The following is a 19,892-nucleotide window of genomic DNA, read 5'->3' as shown; positions in this document are numbered from 1 at the left end:
ACATTTTTGCCGATCTGATCACCAAGGCACATTTGGATAGCTCTTTGGTAAGTGGCACCATCATTCTTGAGTCCAAATGACATGGTTTTGTAGCAGTATGCACCAAATGGAGTGATGAAAGATGTCTTGCTCTGGTCTTGTTCCTTTAATGCGATCTGGTGATATCCTAAATAGCAATCATGGAAGGATAATAGGGTAGATCCTGCTATTGAATCAACTATCTGATCAATGCGTGGTAGCCTGAACGGATCTTTCAGGCAGTGTTTGTTGAGATCTGTGTAGTCGACACACATGCACCACTCATCCGTATTCTTTTTCTATACTAGAACTGGGTTTGCTAGCCAATCTAGATGGAGGATTTCTCTGATGAATCCGGCTGCCATTAGTTTTGTGATTTCTTTTTAATTGATGCCTTCTTGTCGGGTGAGAATCATCGTAGTCGTTGCTTCATAGGCTTGGAGCCTTCATTGATACCAATTCTGTGCTCAGCCAACTCTCTTGGGACCCCTGGCATGTCGGCCGGCTTCCAAGCGAAGATATCTTTGTTGTCCCGAAGAAAGTTGGTGAGCGCGAGTTCCTATTTTGCCAAGAGGTGGGCGCTAATGGTTGCCGTTTTGGAGGGATCACCGGTGCCCAGGTCAATTTGCTTGATGTCGGCTTCTTTTGGTGGTGCTAGGATGCTGGGTTTTTTAGCCAGTATCTCTAGCTCTTCTGGGCTCATTTCTGCTGCCATAGTGGCTATTTCTTTTCTTCCATCGGCGGCTTGTGCTTTTGCTGCAATTTAGATTGCCTGAACATCGTAGTCAAAAGCGTGCTTCAAATCACTCCAAAGAGAAAGGACACCATGAGGCCCTAGCATCTTAAGCAATAGGTATGGATAATGCGGTATCGCCATGAATTTTGCTAGTGCTGGGCGCCCTGAGGATTGCGTGATATGATGAATCGAAGTCTGTAACTTTAAACTTGATGAACTCTAGTATGGTAGTTCGAGGGAGTCCCAAAAGTAATCAGAAGAGTGATTTGTCCAAGTGGCATTGCTGCCTTACTAGGTACTATGCCATAAAAGGCAGTGCTTGTTGGTGTAATCATTCCGGCGAGTTGTAGTCCCATCTTCCTTAGAGTTTCTGAAAAAAATGATATTGAGTCCAGGCTCCCCCGTTGATTAGTACTTTCATGACAGTCATATCGGCAATAGTTGGGTAATGGCCTATGTTTCCTACGCTAGTCCATTGGTCTTCTCTTGAAAATTGGATTGGATACTGTGACCAATTGAGATATCTTGGTGTAGCCAGGTTCTGCTGCTATGATGGTTCATAACGCTAGCTTTTCTTAATGTTTGCTTCTAGAATCTGGAACCCCAGACAAAGATTACTACTACTAGTCCCCCTAGATTTTTGGAATCCCTTGTCTTCGTGGTTGTCTTCTTCTTTTTTCTAATTGCCTTCTTTGGTATTCTCCTTACTATCTTTTCTTGTGTATCGATCTTTGAAGGTGTAGCAATCTCCGATGGTGTGATTTTCCTTTGGGGTGCAAGATGCAACTGCATGTTTTCAATGTTGTCATACCTTCTGGGCTTGGAAAACTTCCTTGATTTATCAATCACTACTACGGTGTTGTCTGGTCCATGTTTTCTTTCCTAATGTCTAGTTGTTTCGATGATTTGGCTTGTCTGGGTTGTCTCAGTTGTTTCTATCCAGGAATCTTTCTCATGTCTTTTCCTCTGCAGTAATCATCTTTTCCACTGTTCAGTCTGAATTCTTCATTGTTTCTTGGGTTTTCTTTGCAGAAGTCTTGAAATTGCCACCTAGCCATGATTTCGTGAGAGAAAGCTTCGATTACTTCTTGTTGGGTGATGTCATGTACTTAAGCTCGTAGTTCACCAAATCGTCGATAGTAATTTTTGAGACTTTCGCCTCCTTTCTGCTTGAGTCCTTTTAACTCTACGTGGGTGATTGGGTGTGTAATGATACCCACAAAATTTTCATAGAAAGCTCTTTGCAAGTCCTCCCAATTTTTGATTGATCCTAGGGTTCAATTTGTCAAACCATTGAAGGGGCATGGTTTCTAGGGCCATGGGAAAGAACAAGGTCTTGATGTCATCATCTCCTTCGGCCAATTCAATCGATTGCGAGTAAATCCTAAGCCACTGCCTTGGTTTGGTCTTGCCATCATACTTGGAGTGGTTGGACGGCTTGAACTTGTGAGGCAGTCGTATTGAAGCAAGTCTGTTTGCAAAATAGGGGAATCTATCGTGCATTCTGGCTTCTGTGTATTCTGATTCAGCGCCCCCTTCTTGCCAACTGTTGTCTTGGTGAGAGTAGTTTTGCAGTGGCTATCCGAGTAGGTGCTTTGGTTCTGGCCTTTCTTGGTTGTTTGACTCGATCGTTTTGACTATGGTTTCTTTTACTTTCTCTGTTGTGACTTCCACTTGGTCCAAGTCTCTCGAAAGCGGACTTCCTTTGATTTTGATCTTCCTGCTGATGAGATGTTGACCTATCAGGTAGTCTTGAGCGGGCCCTTCCATTGTGCGTCCTTAGGACTATTGATCGGAGGAAGTCACAGAGCTATTCTTGTTTTTCACTAGGATGTGAAGTCGCCCTGAGTTCTTCTAGTGCTTCTTGGATCTTATCATAGGGTGTATTCACCGCTCGTCCTTCTTTGACCTCTCGCTCTGATTTTCTTCTATTGTACTCGGCTAGGTCTAACTCATATCTGATCTAAGCTTCCTTATGCTGCTTAGCACAGCGTTGACGTCCTTGTTTCAATTTGTTCTTTCTCTCTCTGGCTTGCCTCTGACTCTCGGTCTCACCATCATGCCCCTGGGTAAATGGTGATATGTTGGACTCAGATTCTTCTAAAGACCTGATGTTGGGCGCTTCTAGGGGGACCAATGGTGATCGAGGACGGCGAATCATGAATACTTCTTGAGCGTGAGTTGTTCTATCATCAGCATTGGTTTCTATACCATCAGAGTTGTTGATAACTTTAGTAGAGGCTTCAAGGTCGTAGATCGAGTCTCCTTCTTGGTAGGGTAGAGCTGTTGTCGTTGTTGTATCAACTAGCCAGGTACTGCTATCCTCAGGAATAGAACCTAGCCAGTGGATGATGCAGTCTTGAGATGTTACGGTTAGTACGAGACCTTCCTAAGCTCCTGTCAGTGGTATTCCAAGCACTAGATTAAGAGATCTTTCAAGCTATGCCCGATAAGACGTTGCCATGTTGCCGAGACCAAACAGAAAAGGACCCGTCTTCTTTAAAGCACTCTGAGTGTACTCTGAGTTATATTCTTGATAGGTTGATGTCGTGTTCCGGAGCCTTGTCGGAAAAGAACTCGGTTTCTTGGAAGAACCCGGGTAAGACTCCATTTCGGATGCGGAACCTGAGTTTGAGTTGGACACGCAAAGTAGCGAAATCTGAGTTGGATCGGACATCGTGAGCTACGCGAATCGTCCAGCAAGTTGATCTGTCGTATAGCCTACCATGGGGGTACTCGGGGCAGTATGTTCGGGCTTCAACGTATGTGGAACTAAACGGTTAACGCAAGAGACAGTCAATTTATCCTAGTTCAGACCCTCGATCGTTGATCGAGTAATAGCCCTACATCTAGTCGGCATTAGCCTTTGCATTGGATTGATTGTAAAGTGTTGTGTTGTTGTCCTGTCTCTAGGAACCTTGCCCCCCTTTATATATAGTTAGGGGGTCAGAATCCTAGTTAGTTTACAATGAGAGTTCCTAGTAGGATTACAAAATAATACTACTACTAAGTTTACAGGGGAAGAATCCTAGTTAGACTAGATCTTCTCCCTTCCTTGCAGAGTATCCTGTGGGTCCCACACCGACAAGCCCCCGAGCACTTCATGGTTGAGCTCTAGAAGCCTCGTCTTGTTCCTTCAGGTCTCGTCGAGCAGGAACAAGCATCGTCCGAGTGCTTTCTTGAGCAAAACCGTGTAGCGCTTCGTGAGATCTTCGCGTGGTGTGTACCTTTTTTGAAGAAAAAAGTACTCCCATTTGGGTGTAGCCCCCGAGCCTCTTGCTAGTTTGGCATAAGGAGCTGGAGGGTCTTCTCTTGAAATTGCTTTGATTCTTCATCGAAGGGCTCCTGAGCATATACCTAGGTTCTTTGTCAAAAAGAGCTCGGATATAGCTATGTCCTGGGTTCTTTTTGTCATGTGGCCTTGAAGTGGTCTATCTTGAAGAAGTCTTCTGAGTGATGTGCCCTTTTTGAAGGAAAAAGTGCACTCACTGAGTGTAGCCCCCTGAGCCTCTTGCTATTTGGAACAAAAAGTTGGAGGGTCTTGAATCTTATGTTGTTTGAAAAATTGCTATCTTGAGGAAGTCTTCTGTGTGATGTGCGCTTTTTTGAAGGAAAAAATTCACTCTCTGAGTGTAGCCCCCGAGCCTCTTGCTGGGTTCTTTTATCCAAAAAGAACTTGGATACATGTTCTTGGCATGTTCTCTGGTAGTTTACTAGTTGTCAGATAGTAGTTGTATGGTGGTGGGTGATAGTAAATGCTTTTTGTTCACAAGTTGTACTGTTGTTGGTATATTTTTCCGAATATGCTCAGTTCTTGAGTACTGCTCCTTCACGCCTGAGTCCTCTTTCATTGAATTTTGTCTTTTCACTATGTCCTTTGTTAGGTTTGTTCCATTGGTGCTCCTGGTCTAGGTGCACCGCTTCTTTGGCCTATAAATATCCTCCTTATGTGCTGTTTTGATTCATTGAGTATTTTGTTGCGTGGTTTGAAGTCTCCATAGTCATGAATATGGTAGTTTGCTGAAGTAGGACTAGCCTCCAGGCGTATTTTGCATTTCTTGTGTATGTTGCCATAGTTGGAGGGAGTCTTGTGATAGGGATTAGAGGTAGGCTAATCCCACAATAGCATTATACTTGGAAGTACATGGCGGTAGTCGGAGGGAGTCTTGTGATGTGGGATGCGTTCCTTCATCTAGCAGTTCTGGGTTGATCCTCGTCACCTGCCCTGAGACTGTCTGGTGTAGATCAACACCATATCCAGCATCACATCAGACTTGGGTAGACAGATGCCTAGCCGGCCTTCTCTGCTCCATGTTGTCCTGTCGTGCTGCTGATTTCCGCCTTGGATGCACTGCGTCCGTCCTTTGAAAGAAAATAGTGTAGCCGAGAGCGGTCTGTTCTACCGAGTAGCAATTTGGAACACATAGTCGTTCCTAAAGCCTAGTCGTGTCTGGGTTCCTCTTTGCTACCTTGCTTGTCGTAGTACCCGAGTTCAGTTGGGTCTTGTAAGATGTGTAATCTTCTATCTTTTGAAATCATTTGTAATGGAAAGAATCTTGTCTTCTGAGTTGTCATTCTTTATTCTCCTGATATCCCGGTTGTTGATTAGATTCCCTGAGTTCTTTCTATAAGGACCGGGTTGTTGCATTCCTTGTGAGGTAACCCTTCTTTGCTTCATTGTTGATGAGTTCTTTCTGTAGTAATATGATAACTCCGCCGTGGTGTTGGATGGATAAGTCTGAAATCTACCCATTGAACTGTACCGTTGTGTGGATTTGTGCCGTCCGTCATTTTAGCTGTGTTAGTAAATGGACCAGTTGCGTCCTCATGCCGTGTTATAGTGGGCCTGGTGGGCTGTGTTTTTACTGGTGTAAAATCTATTTAATGGCCTTTCCTCTTCTTTTTCTTTACTGCTCTGATTTTCCCTTGAAACCCTAGTCTTCAAACTTCCATCCGCCGCCATTGTTGCCATCATCTGAGTGCTGCCGTCTGAGCCTTCTCGATTCTTAGTGCCCCATTTCTTTTGCTAGTATATGGGTAGGAAGAAGTCGGCGAGTAAGTCCCAGGTGACCTTTGTCGATGAGGAAGCATCGCTCTCCGTTATTGAAAATCAAGAATTCATGGCCATGAGGGCTGCTCAGAAGATCTGGCTGGCTTCGAACTACGACTAAGGAGCAGTTGCAGTGAGCTCGTGAGTGATGGTCTGCTCTAGAGCAAGGAGTTTGCTGATTGGAGAGCTTTGGGTGAGCATCGAGTCACTACTCTAGGTCCTGGTGAGATTATTATTTTTGTCTCCTTTATCCGTGCTGGTCTCTACCTTCCTGCTTCTGCTTTTCTTCACCGATTTCTCAACTATTTTGGGATTAGCCTGAATCATCTTGCTCCCAATGTTGTCCTTCATCTTTCTATTTTTGTTCATCTTTGTGAAACTTTTCTTGGAATTCCTCCTTGTCTTTCTCTCTTTCGTTACTTCTTTCGCCTGAAGCCACAACCCCACCACGATGACACCAATGTTCTTGGTGGCTATGGGATTTAGTTTTGCACTAGGGTCTTAAGAGCAAGTTCTTTGACTATGACCTAGTTGATTCTGTGAGGGATTGGCGTGCTGACTGGTTTTATGCCGCCAATTTGATTCCTCCTCTTTCTGTTCATTCTAGATCTAGTCCCTTGGTTAATGGCCGATGGGAAAAGAACCCTATGACTGATGGCTGAGGTTCAAGGCGATCAAGCCATTTCTTGAGAGGATTTGTACTCTGAAACAGTAAGGCTTGACCGGCTTCAGGATTATTTCTAGTTTTCTTTGCCGCCGAGTTCAACCTCTGAAGGAGCAAGAAAACTACGGTTTCGAGTGCTCTAGGGTAGAGGACCCTTCTTCGTATGGTCCCTGCCCTTGAGTTGACTGATGAGGAGGTGCTTGAGCGTCTTCAGAAGATGCTGAAAGGAGTAAGCGTCGTCCCACTTGCTATCCTTGAGTACAGTGCTAACAACCCGCCCCCTGCTGTGAGTTGTTCTTTTCTTATGTGGGTACTTTTGAGTGTCTTTTGTTGTATCCAGCTTTTTGCTTAATCTTCCTTGTCTTGTTGTTTTACTCTTTTATAGGAATTGGGGCGTAATTTCAGCTCATCTGATTCCCCTTGATGATTTCCCTACAATGTGGAGGCTGGGGGTAGTCTTTCTAGGGCATCCTTGACTTGTAAGTTTCAGACCACCACAATATTTCCTGGCGTTTCTTCCGCAAACCTTGATGTATATGTAGAGTATGTTCCTCGTCCAATTCCTCAAGCTCCTCGTACTTTCGGAAAGAGGGGGCGAGCGGATAGTTCTTCTTCTGCTCCATCTGCTGCCAAGAAGTCTCGCCAGTCGAGTACTCATCTAGGTACTCCAGTTGTAGCTAGCATGCTCTTAGGTGAGCATATTAATACGCTCTGTCCTTTTGTTGTTTGTTTTTATCTTTGACCAAGTACTTTTGTCCTTTTTCAGCTGGTGCTATGGTGGCCTTGGTCAATAGTGAGGAAGAAGAGGATGATGATGCCTGCCCTTGTTACTCATCGGTGAGTTGTTTTCTTATTTTCCTGTTGTTGAACCCTCTTTTTGTTTTGACTTTGGTCTTGTTCTCCTGTAGTAAGCGATCATCGGGTTTGAGTTCTTTTGGGGCTCCAGTACCGGCCGCGCCGCTCCCGTCGTAGGGTGGCGATGATGTTTTTGCCACTATAGTTCCCCCTCTTAGGTCCTCTGTTGGTTTTCTGAAGAAGAGGGTAGCTGAGTGCGTGATTCCTTGTCATGCTTCTTTGCTTCTGTTTTATTTTTCCTAACTCATATTCTTATCGTTGAGTTTTCTTATCATCTTGCAGACCCTCACCTTTTCTTATTCCTCAGCCGCCCTCTTTTTAGCCTTCTGGTGCGCCCCCGTGTACTGAGTCAAAGGACTCAGAAAGTACAGTCGGTGAGGTGGCTGTGAGGGAGACAGGGCCCCCTGGTGATCATGCTACTTCGGATCTACTAACTCCGAGGGTGACATTGGCCAGTGGGAGTGGATCCGTCTGAGGAGGTAGCTGGGGCTTCCCAGGATATGGCCCTGGTTCTTCCTTCTTTGCCTATGCCGTCTTCTCCTTCTGCCTCTCTTGGTACCGGCGCTCCACGTTTGGTCGATGATGTGTTGCATCAATTTGATGCTACTCATCGGTTGTCAGAGCTAACCGCCGCCTAGGGGAAGCTTGTCGACCCTTGTGACTTCTTTTGGGGAAAAGCTCCAGGTAAGTTTTTCTAAAGTTCTTTCTTTGGATGTTCGTTTTCCTTCTATCCTTATGTCTTGTTTTTCTCTCTCTCTTTTTGCTTAGTCTTTTTCTCATGATCGTACTGGCTTCTTTTTCTTGTCTGAAACCTGAGAAAAAGTTGTCTTCTGAGGTGAGTACCCTAAAGGCAGAGCTTGACCTCTGTCGGGCCGAGTTGGAGACCGAGCGTCAGACGCATCAGAAGGAGGAGAAGGCTCTCCATGCCCAGTTGGTCAAGGCAGAAAAGCAGAGGGATTCAGCTGCCTAGGAGGCCTTGAAAAATGTGGAGGCCATGAAGAAAGAGTGCACTGGTATTGTGAGTTCTTTTCATTTCCTTTTGTATTCGAACTTGCCTTTCTACTGACTTGTTTTTTGTTGCTTGGCCTAGCTCTCCGAGTTGAAAAGCAGAAGCTCTCGGAGGGTATCGAGGAGATGAAGATACTTGTTCGTACTAACCACAATAAGGCTAAGGAGGTAATTACTCGAGCTAAAGAAGAACTCACGCTTGCTAAGTTGATTAGGCATGGAGCTGACAGGGATCTTGTGCAGGCCTAAAAAACTGTTGAAGCCTTGACTGGCAAGTTGGCGACGACTACTGAGAACTGGAATGCTTTGTGGAAATCCTTTTGGTCAGTAGCCAGTCTTCTCCAGACTTCAGCGGATGATGGTCAATCTTGGGCTCAGTTTATTCCCCAAGTGCCGACCCATTTCTAGGAGTTCATGAAGAGGTGCGCCCAACTGTGTACCAGAAATGTTCTTGCCCAGGTCTGGGTTCTTTCTTCGGAGTTTCCTTTGTCTAAGGTTGCTGATGAAGCCGACAATCAAGAATACCTAGATGCTGTTGAGAAGGTGGAGCCCGAGGTTGAAGATTTAGCTAGGAGGATTGTTGATAATCTTAACATTGATATCTCTTCTCCTAATGACAATGCTTGATGTAATTGACCTTTGTGCTACAGCTTCTATAATAGAACACTAAACTTCTTTTGAATGAAGATTGAATGAAGATTCTTTATTTTTGTTGATGTCTTCTTGATCTGTCGAGTGCTTTTATGGCTTTCGTTTGTGCCGTGTAAACAATCTCGGTATATGTAGATCGTTGTTTTGACTAGACTTTCTTGATTTGATGACTGCTTGTCTGGCTATCGTCTGTGACTTGTAAGCAACTTTGCCTGTATTTCTTCATCTTGTAAACAATCTGGTTTAGGTAGATCATTGTCTTGACAAACTATCTTGATCTGTCGAGTGCTTTTCTGGCTTTCGTTTGTGCCGTGTAAACAACTCGGTATAGATCTTTGTGTTCTTGTTAGTGCTAAAAAGACTTAGGACCGGCGATCTCAAGTATCTTTAGCTTCTTCTTTTTGGCTTAACTCAGGGATGTGGTCATCATTTGGTCCTTTCCCTGGTTGCAAAAACATCCTAGGATCAACAATCAGCCCCCGAGCACTTCATGGTTGAGTTCTAGGAAGCCTCATCTTGTTCCTTCAGGTTCTACCGAGTAGGTACAAACATTGTCTGAGTGCTTTCCTGAGCGAAACCATGTAGCGCTTCTTGGGATCTTATGAGTGTGGCCCCCGAGCCTCTTGCTATTTGGAATAAGGAGCTGGAGGGTCTTGCTGAGGCTTAATTTCAGTCGTTTTGCTTTTTGGTTTGGGTGTTAGCTTATTAGCTACCCTCATCGGTGGGCTCAAGCATCTTTTTCAGCTCTTTTGCTCTCGGCCGGTATGCTCAGGCGTATTTTCAGTCATTTTGCTTTTTAGTTTGGGTGTTAGCTTATTAGCTACCCTCATCGGCGGGCTCAAGCATCTTTTTAGCTCTTTTGCTCTTGACCGGTAAGCTCAGGTGTATTTTCAGCCATTTTGCTTTTTGCTTCGGGTGTTAGCTTATTAGCTACCCTCATCGGCGGGCTCAAGCATCTTTTCAGCTCTTTTGCTCTCGGCCGGTATGCTTAGGCGTATTTTTAGCCATTTTGCTTTTTTGTTTGGGTGTTAGCTTATTAGCTACCCTCATCGGCGGGCTCAAGCATCTTTTTCAGCTCTTTTGCTCTCGGCCGGTATGCTCAGGCGTATTTTCAGCCATTTTGCTTTTTGGTTCGGGTGTTAGCTTATTAGCTACCCTCATCGGCGGGCTTCAAGCATCTTTTCAGCTCTTTTGCTCTTGGTCGGTATGCTTAGGCGTATTTTCAGCCATTTTGCTTTTTGGTTCGGGTGTTAGCTTAGCGGTGGCCCACTGTCATCCCAAGCCCGGGGGCTTGTCGGAAAAGAACTCAGTTTTCCTAAAAGAACTCAGATAAGACTCTGTCTCAGGAAGTGGAGCTTGAATTTGAATCGGATGCGTGAAGCCACTGAAATTTGAGTTGTATTCGGACATCGCGAGATGCGCGAAATCTTCCAGCAAGTTGATCTGTCGTAGTCACCGAAATAGAATGGTCTTCATGGTGATCTGAATTTTCGAGGAGACAGCTTTGGAGCTTGCCATTGTCACCTGCCTCGCAGATCCATGAACCAAAGATGAAGGTTGATCCTATCGAGAAGATCATGTTGTCGAGGTCCATCGAGCTCTCGGATACAAAGCCGTCGAAAGCCTCTACCTGGAGCGCCAGCTGTCAATGTTTGACCACCGATAGCCTACCACGGGGGTACCCGAGGCAGTATGTTCGGGCTTCAGCGTATGCGAAACTCGACAGTTAACGCAAGAGATAGTTGATTTATCCTGGTTCGGACCCTCGATCGTTGATCGAGTAATAGCCGTACGTCTAGTCGGCGTTAGCCTTTGCGTTGGATTGATTGTAAAGTGTTGTGTTGTCATCAAAGTCTCTAGGAACCCTGCCCCCTTTATATAGTTAGGGGGTCAGAATCCTAGTCGGTTTATAATGAGAGTTCCTAGTAGGATTATAGAATAATACTACTACTAAGTTTATAGGGGAAGAATCATAGTTAGACTAGATCTTCTCCCTTCCTTGCAGAGTATCCCGTGGGTCCCGCACCGACAGTCGCCTGTCCATACCGGTGAGGTTTCCCTGTAGGGGTGTGATGCCGCGCCGGTGGCTATCCACGGCACCACATGGCCAAAGCACCAACACACGCACTACACAAGCACGGCTTGGTCGCTACGACCATGGCAGCGCCGCTGCCGTGCCTGTGTCGCCAAACCACACGACACATCACTGGCCTTGCCCTCACCTGGCTTCCTGGGAGTCCAAGGCGAAGCCTTTCATGGCCGCTTGCCATTCTGGCACACAACCACACAAGCCCGGAGACCTCGCCTACGACAGTCACAGTACGGCACAAGGTCACCAGTCCTGCACAAGGCTTTGCTCAAGCACAAGCTCACGCCTCTGTTTCCTATGTCGTAGCTTCACCAGTCGAGCCACAACCTCGCCATGCCTTTGACCCGCATAGGCACAGAGCCTTGCAGCCTCCTTTCGCACACGACCACGCCATCGAGCCTCTATTTCCGCCGTAACCTTCCCAAAGCTCGCGCACGACGCGCACCAGGCACGCGCACGGTGAGACGCTCACACTCGCCGTGGCAAACCCGCCGTCGTGGACCACTCACAGTTGCGGTCTTTCGCTCTGCCCTGGCACACGAGCACGCGCTTTTGCGCAGCACACGCACACAACCATGGACAAGTCATACGCATGCCAGACGAATGTCGCCGCTCGCGCAAGCCTTTGCTTTAACCCTCTGGTGGGTCCCCTTGTCCGATCGCTGCCACAGCCATAACGCTGTCAGGAACCATTCTGCAGCCGCGGCATACACGAATGGTGGTGGTCGGGCCACTGTTTTGTCACCGCTTGAACACAGCCACACAATCTGGCAACCCACCTCCGGCACTGCCTTGTCACCACATCGGCACAGACCTCTGTTGCGCCCAAAAGCCTGATCTTGCACCGGCCTAGCCACACAGTGTCGCCAGCAAGCCACCACAGCTGTTCATCCTCGCCATCGTGGGCTGCACAGCGCAGGGAGTGTGCCGCCGCTGTCGCAGGGCATTTGCCCAATCACCTAGAGGGCACTCCACCCTGTCTGCTCAACAGATGGGCTTCAGACTTGAAGAGGCCAGTCGAAGCCCAAGCTTACCGATCCATGCCAGCCCACCGGGCCACAAGCCATTTTCCTTATTCCTAGTTTTTCAGTGGCGACTTCCACGTTCAAAAATTCACTAGAAATTCATCCTAGCTCCAAAAATTATGAACCAGTTTCATAATTTTTCTAAAACCTTGCTGTACCTCCTAGTGCAGGTCTTGAATCTAGTTGAGTTAGGTTTTATCGTGGTTTTATTGCTTCTTATTGGATGGCCGTTCTCAGCATTTTCTTTGCGTAGCGACGACTCGAGCTCTGATGGATCCGACGACGCACCCAGGAGGTGATGGACCTTGATAGTGGATGACCTCAACTCTCAAAGACGCACACCACTACTTCCTCAACATCGTAGGTGTCATGGCAGCACCTTATCTCTTAGAATATGTGATGTATGCTATTGTCCTGAGCCCTGATTGCCTTGATTGAAACTTTTCAACCCTGACTACCCAGCTTCGCGCTCGCACTTATATATTGCCTACCCGCTTGCTTGCATTTACTTCCATCATAATTACATATGCCTTGTTATGTGATGTGATGGTTGTTGTTTGGGTGGTTGGTGGAACTGGGGTAGGCCGTGAGGCTTCCCCATGGGATGGATGGTTGGTTGGTGCGACGGGAGCGTTGAATCCTGTGTGGGTGGAGTTGTTTGAGGAGCTCTAGAGATATTCCTTGCCTTGACTTGTTTCTTTGGTGATATTGGCTGGAGCGAGAGGATTATCTTAGAGGGGTGCACATGGTGCATAGAGAGCCCTAGTTCTGGTTCTTGTGATATGATGGACATGATGGATACATGACAGGCGTTATGGTGGTGGCTACTCGTGAGGCCACGTGATTTGGTGGAAGGTGCTTGCTCTGGCCAATTAAGGGTAGGGCTGATGCCTAGGTGATCGGGAATATCTAAACGTGCATGCCACAAGCCTCAAATGACATGGGGCCTGTTCAGTTGAGCTAGTGTAGACTAAGCCAGTTATGTGGGAGGAAAGGTGCGCAGGGTTTAGCCCTAGGAGCACAGTGAGAAGGATGCCGATGGGTTTTTCGGCTACCCTAATCACGATCCCAACCGTATGCATCGTGCCGTATGCAACTCCACTTGGGGGTAGTCTGGTGAGGAAAGCACTAGTTCTTGAACGGTGTTCGCCTAGACAATACGTAGCATCGATGATAGAGATCTTGTGGTGTACACACACTCTGTAGAGTTAAATCTATACGTATAGCCATGATTCTTTGGTCAGGATCGATTGTTCCTATGAGCTATTTTGGCCCTTTAGCTTCTCTTGTGCTTGCTTCTCTCCCCCTTGAAGTTAAGGTCCGACCGAAGGCCGTTGAGATGAGGGTCAGTGCAGAGGCTGCCTCATCGACTAGACTGAGAGATTGAGGGTGATGTGAGGGATGATGAGTGATGACGTGTGATGATGATGTGTGGATGGTCAGAATGAGTGTGTGGGTTGGGATTTTGAGAAGAGTTACTATTTATTTTGACGCTTCTGCATGCGCTAAGGATGCAAACTATAACCAAACTATTAGGATCGCTAGATCCCTTTATTTTCTATTTTCCGCTAAAGCTCATCGGTGCTGACTATGGCCTGCACACATCTAGCGGTGTGCAGATTTCTTGACTTGCAGTGATGTTGAGATTAGTAGCTGGTTTCATTCTACACTCAAGGATGCCTCTGGATGGGAGATCGCCAAGCTTCGCTTCCACGATAGAATAACGGTGTTTTGTTTGTTATTAGTTGTACTCCAAACTATTGTAATATAACTATTTGTGCATTCTGATGTTGTATGACTCTATAATCAGCTGTAAATTGGACACCCGTGATAGCCGAGATATCCTGGGACTATCACAGAGGGGCAAAAAGGTCAGAATTTCTATTTTGGAAATCCCGGTCTGTTACATTCTGACTTGTGGGTTCATCCTGGCACATAAATAGTCATCAATAACGTCAAAGGAGCACAAGATGAGGTTCATTTAGGAACTTGAGCAAGGTGTATACTTAGTAACACCGTTGTTTATGGTAAGATGATTTGGCAGCTTGTTTCAATAATTTAGTTTTCTTTAATAAATGCTTATTAGTTATTTCATCAAAGACTTATTTACTACTATTCCTACAAGGTGTGTTGTCATACATTTGCATTGCCCCATTTATTCCATATAGTAAATTTCGTTCTGTTATTCAGGTCCTTGTATTGCCCTATATATCATAATTCATTTGTTTCTAATTTTATTACAAACAAACTGTTTAGTATGAGGGAATCATTTAGCATATGTCGTTGTTGTTTCCTCCTTTTGTTATAATCAGTGAAATTATTCTCCATTATTGAAAAATTGCCACCTATTTCACACAAATTTTTATCACTTACCATATGCTTTAATATTGAGGCCTGGAGCCACAAGCTCTTGCTGTTAGTTTGATGATAAAATGGCTATGTTGTTAGTATCTCTACTTGTCACATAGATATAATGTGACAATTGACTGATGCTGTGTCTAAGAGACGAGCAGGCAAAAAGAATTGATTGTACAGGCTGATACTATTGAGGTGATTTTTGTAGCTTTGTTTTCCTATGACAATTACATATCGTTATGAACATGTGATTTACAATGCCACTTTACTGAATAGCCTATGCCAAATGTCAATGTTCTTTATTTCAGAACCAAGGTAGAGTGTGAGTGGAGCTGCTCTAGTGATGGGATCGCCCAAATCAAGCTAAGCGAAGCTGCAGTGGTGTCAGGGCATCTTAGATGTTTTGGTTTAGGAACAAATGTGTTGGATATCTTTGTTTTAATAATGTGTTTGTAGCCTAAGTTTGAATTTGGATCATTTAATTCTAGATGTGAACAAATTAAACAAGTCAATATTTTGGTTTAATGGCTTTGTCCAAATGCTTTGTTGATTCTATTGAGTTTCTAATTAATTAATGGCACTGTAATATTGTCCGATGGCACCAAACCAAAAGCGTTGTAAAAGTGGCTATTGGCAACCACATTTTTTGTGGCAATATATCCTATAGCAATGAACAATCTGCATAGCAATAGAGGCTGCATCTTATAGCAACGACACATTGAACGTGGCAATCACACATGTTGCCACACTCGCTATGTGTAGCAATAGCGACTGCATCTTATAGCAACAAAACCTTGGGCGTGGCAATTGCACATGTTGCCACCACTTCTTGGTGTTGCGATATAATCCTGGTTGCCACACTTGTTATGCGTAGCAATAGCAACTACACTTTATAGCAACAAACCTTAGGCATGGCAATTGCACATGTTGCCACCACTTCTTGGTGTTGCGACATAATCCTTGTTGCCACACGCGTTATGCAGTGGCAATACATTATCTTGCAACACATTCGTCGTTGCTAATGCACCATTTGCTACGACATGGGCAAGTTGCAATTGCAAGGTCCAGCAATGCCTAAGGCGTTGCATTAGTTGTCAGTTGCCACACTTACAACCGTAGCAAAAGCTTATGTTGAAACGCCTAGGTGTTGCAAATTCAAAACACATTTTGCAACGCTAAGCAAAAAAGCATTGTCCAAAGCTTTACCCACGCAAGCGCCTGCAACACCTCCCAACAAAAAAGGTGTTGCTATTTCTGCTATTGCAACTATTTTGGGTGTATTGCAACACTTTTTTGGGCGTTGAAACAGGGTCAAAATTTAGTAGTGGAGGAGGGCCCACTCAATAGTGGGGGGCCACCCGGTGCCCTACCTATGCCTCCCGACACCCCTCAGTCACTCCACCAGCCTCTCCTTCAGACACATGCAAGGAAACACACTTGGGAGCAAGCCTATATGTTGATTTATGGCAGTTCAAGGTCGGTTTGATCCAAGGGCAAGGAGAATGTGTCACCTGGATCGATGATGTGGCATTGGAGTAGCCCCTACTCTACCTTAGGCTGTAAATAGGACCCTCACCTCTCACTTGTTACACACATCACAAGATAAACTCTCTCTACTCTCAAGATGTAGTCTTAGTGTGAGCTTTAGTGGGAGTTAGAGTGAAGAGGAGCTCTTCCTAGAGTCTGGAGCGGTCTTCAGGAGTCTGGTATAGCTTTGTATCTCTCTTGTAGTACTTCCTTATTTCAGTATATTACTTTCTATGCAATATATTAGTATCTTCTTTATTGTTTATCTAGTTCATGCCTTAGTTGTTTAGCTAAGTATGGTTAGTATAGTTGTATCTCACCTTAGCATGGGATCTCCGCTTGCATCGGGTGCTCTAGTTATAGTACTTGACTAGAGTAGTAATCGTTAGCGTAGACATGGTGTCTAGGCTAGTGTTTACCTGAGTTTGCATCCAATCCTATGGATAGTTGTGGTAGCCTCAAGGATGACTACTCTATCAGGCCTTTGTAATCCACCACGTTCAGATTGGTGTTCATAGAGCTTTTTGATAGCCTTCCCCGACCACTTCTCCTCACTTCATTCGAGGGTCAGGAAAGGTACTGTTGCTCCAAAGTGTTATTATGTGTGATCGCTATATCTTACCCATTCCTAGTTATCCCGTCCTGGTCTGCTCTAGAATATAGAGAAGAACTTAGGAAACTCCCTCACTCGTGGTCCTTCCATTTAGCTATGTTTTAACTTTATCCTTTCTAGAGTAGAACTTCTTGTGTGTCACCCTATTTTATCGTATATCACTTACCCCACTTTACTTTAGTCAGGTATACTAAGTTAGTAGATACATGATGGTTAGCTATCAACTTATTTAACCATTGCTTCCCTATGGATAAATACGATACCCTAGAATACTCCTGGGTGAAAGCTACATCGGTATCCGTGCTCTTATGGATTTATCTATGTGCGTTAATAAATACCAACACTAGCTTATCATTAAGTCCTATGGGGGCTACTATTAGAGATATGGGCCTAGGGGTACCTACACCACCCATATACATGACCACCACCGAGCTATCGGCCTAGTAGCCATCAATTGAGGCCCTTAAGGGCTGCAGCGGTCAACCAACATGGAGATCAAGGCAAACCAAGGTGGGCATATCTGGATGATAGCTAGGATCAATCTGTTGTAACAAACTAGGAACACAATCTATTAGTGCCAATCACCCTCTCTATAACCCTACCTCTCCTGCCTATATAAAGGAGGGTAGGGACCTCAGGCTCGGGATCCAACCTTCACCATTCCAATCTACTCGTAGCTAGGAGCAACAACCCCTTGTAATTGAGCATACGAATACAAGAACAACCACATCACTAGAGTAGGGATTAGCATGTACCATGCCCTAAACCAGTATAAATCTCTGTGTCTTGTGTGCTACCATCCGATTCTGTCTACACGATCATGTTGCTAGATATTGCCGAAGCAAAATAATCTGACAAGGAGAGTGGTGTATACGATTCTTAAAAGTGAATTTCTCCTTTCTATCCTTTATTATGAAACTGATCTTGGCACTAGTTCGCATAAATGATGGCTTTTGCGATGCTTAGGAAAGGTCGGCCTAAGATAATGGGTGCCCTTACATCTCCACCTATTTCCAATACCACAAAGTCTATGGGTACGTACGACTATCCAACTCATACACAGATGTCTTCAAGAATTCCCTTGGGGTAGCAGAGTGACTGATCTACAAGCTACAAATGCATATTTGTATACAACAAAGTATCTCCATTAATTTTATCATAAATTACCTTTGGCATAATGTTCACACTTGCTCCGAAGTCACAGACAACTTCTTGGAATATGTGAGGTCTAATGGCAATAGGGATGATAGGTCTCCCTGGGTCACCTTTTTTAACGGGCAGAGAGTAATCCTCCCATCTTCCTATCGATTGTTCTATGTAGCATCCTGCAAGCATTGTGAATATCGACAAGATTTGTAGTTTCTAGATCTTTCGGTTGCCCCAGAATCTTACCTTTATCGGTCGAAGGAATAGTGGCCGCCAGCTGAGCTATTTGTGATTCTATCATTTTATTAAAGCTATGCTGGTTTTAATAGCTGAGGAGAAGCTATCCATTCTATTGTTTATATTTTCTAAGATTTTATCATTGGAAGCTAGTTTTCTAGATAAGCCCTCCATAATTTTAGCTTGGCCTAGAAATTAACTCTCTTAAGGGTGTTTGATTATTGAAATTATTACCTTGATAGTTACCTTGGTAATTACCTTGGTAGTTTGGCCTTTGTTGCTGATTCCATCCTTGATTCTAGTTGAGGATGATAGTTGTTATTGTTGATGAAGTTCACATCCTCATGGGTTTTAGGACAGTTATTCCCTAAATGCCTAGTGTTGCCACATTCTTCACACATCATGCGGGAATCATGAATGTGCATGACTTCTTGCTTTTCATTGGCTCACTCTTCAAGCCTCTTCATCAGCGGATCCATCTTGGTAGATAGCATGTCTATCTCCTTAAGTTGATGCATACCTCCACCTCTCTCATGGGTCTGAAGACATTCTTCATTCCAACCTTGGTTGAAGACCATCTTCTCCATGAGAGCTGTTGCTTGTGTGATTATGAGTGATAAGAAAGCACCTCCTAGTAGCAGGCATCCATATTCTCACGGGTGCTATTTGTCAACCTGTAGGTAGAAAGTCTGCATGAGTAGCCAATCCTCCATCCCATGGTGAGAACATTCTGATATGTAGTCTTGGAAGCGTTCCCATGCCTCAGGGATAGATTCATCATGTTGCTACTGAAAGTTTGAAATTCTCCCACCCAGAGCATTGGTCTTACCTGTGGGAAAGAACTTTGCTAGGAAGGCAGTGGAATAGTTTTTCCATGTAGTATTTCTATCTTTGTTGGCATAGAACCATTGCTTCGCCTTCCCCAAAAGTGAGAATGGGAAGAGGCGAAGTAATATGGCGTCTCTGGTTACACCCTTGATGGTGAAAGTGCTGTAGATCTCCAGGAAGTGTTGGAGATGAACACTCGCATCTTCATGCGCCTTTCCACAAAACTGGCTAGCTTGCACCATGTTGATGAGAGCTGGCTTGAGCTCAAAAGCATTGTCTCCAATGTTAATCACTGGTCTAGTATGGATGTTGGCCATAGTTGGAGCAGAGAATTCATGGAGGGTCTTGTCAACCATGGCTTCAAAAACTAGTGTTGAGCTTCGCCTTATTTGGTTGTCTTCCAATTCTAAAGCTAAAACTTTCTTTAGTTTAGCCTTAGTCCTCCTAAGTAGTGCTCCTAGATTTCAACGTAGTTTGTCGGAAGGTCAAAACCTATCATACATTACCCTACATAAGATATAAAAGTAGACAACACAAGGGTAAGTTAGTTTGAGCAGGGGTATATGGTTTTTCTCGATCACATCAATAAGTAAAAGTTAATCAATATTTTCTTCTTGCCTAGCTACCTTCCCTAGCAACGGTGCCAGAAATGCTTGTTCGTATTTACTAACTTGTCACTTGTTTTAAGTAGCCACCTTATGTCGTTGAGATTTCTTAACATCACTTTTGCTAAGTTGTCATCCCTAGCTATGATGCTAGAAATGCTTATTGGTACTACCTAACATCATTACTAGAATGATACTAAGAAGTACTTTAGTATTTTATGTGACTAGAAAGAATATATAAATGGAAGAGATCTGTAAGCGCACAGATAATTTACCATTGTAGCATTTCACCTAGGAGTATTCCAGGTATCGTTATTTATATTTTTACCATGGGGAAGGATGGGCATATGGAATATATTGATAACTTATACATATGATGGAGAAAATAAACCATAACCAATATTCTACTCATAATAGGTGTACTGTCAAGAGATAAATATATATGAATGGTAAGCGATAACTGAACATTGATCACTCAGAGTACT

General features: G+C 44.5%; 1 non-coding gene across 1 annotated transcript; it reads left to right on the top strand.

Annotated features, from left to right (window-relative positions):
* The first annotated feature begins 18,685 nt into the window (after window positions 1-18,685).
* LOC136462024 (small nucleolar RNA R71) lies at window positions 18,686-18,794 on the top strand. The gene has a single exon (XR_010760552.1). It is a non-coding gene; the product is annotated as a small nucleolar RNA R71 (small nucleolar RNA).
* Window positions 18,795-19,892: the final 1,098 nt, after the last annotated feature.

This window comes from Miscanthus floridulus, chromosome 6 (assembly GCF_019320115.1).
Source record: "Miscanthus floridulus cultivar M001 chromosome 6, ASM1932011v1, whole genome shotgun sequence".
Lineage (NCBI taxonomy): Eukaryota > Viridiplantae > Streptophyta > Magnoliopsida > Poales > Poaceae > Miscanthus > Miscanthus floridulus.
Note: the sequence above shows the minus strand (reverse complement) of the source record. Positions and strands in the feature narration are given on the sequence as shown.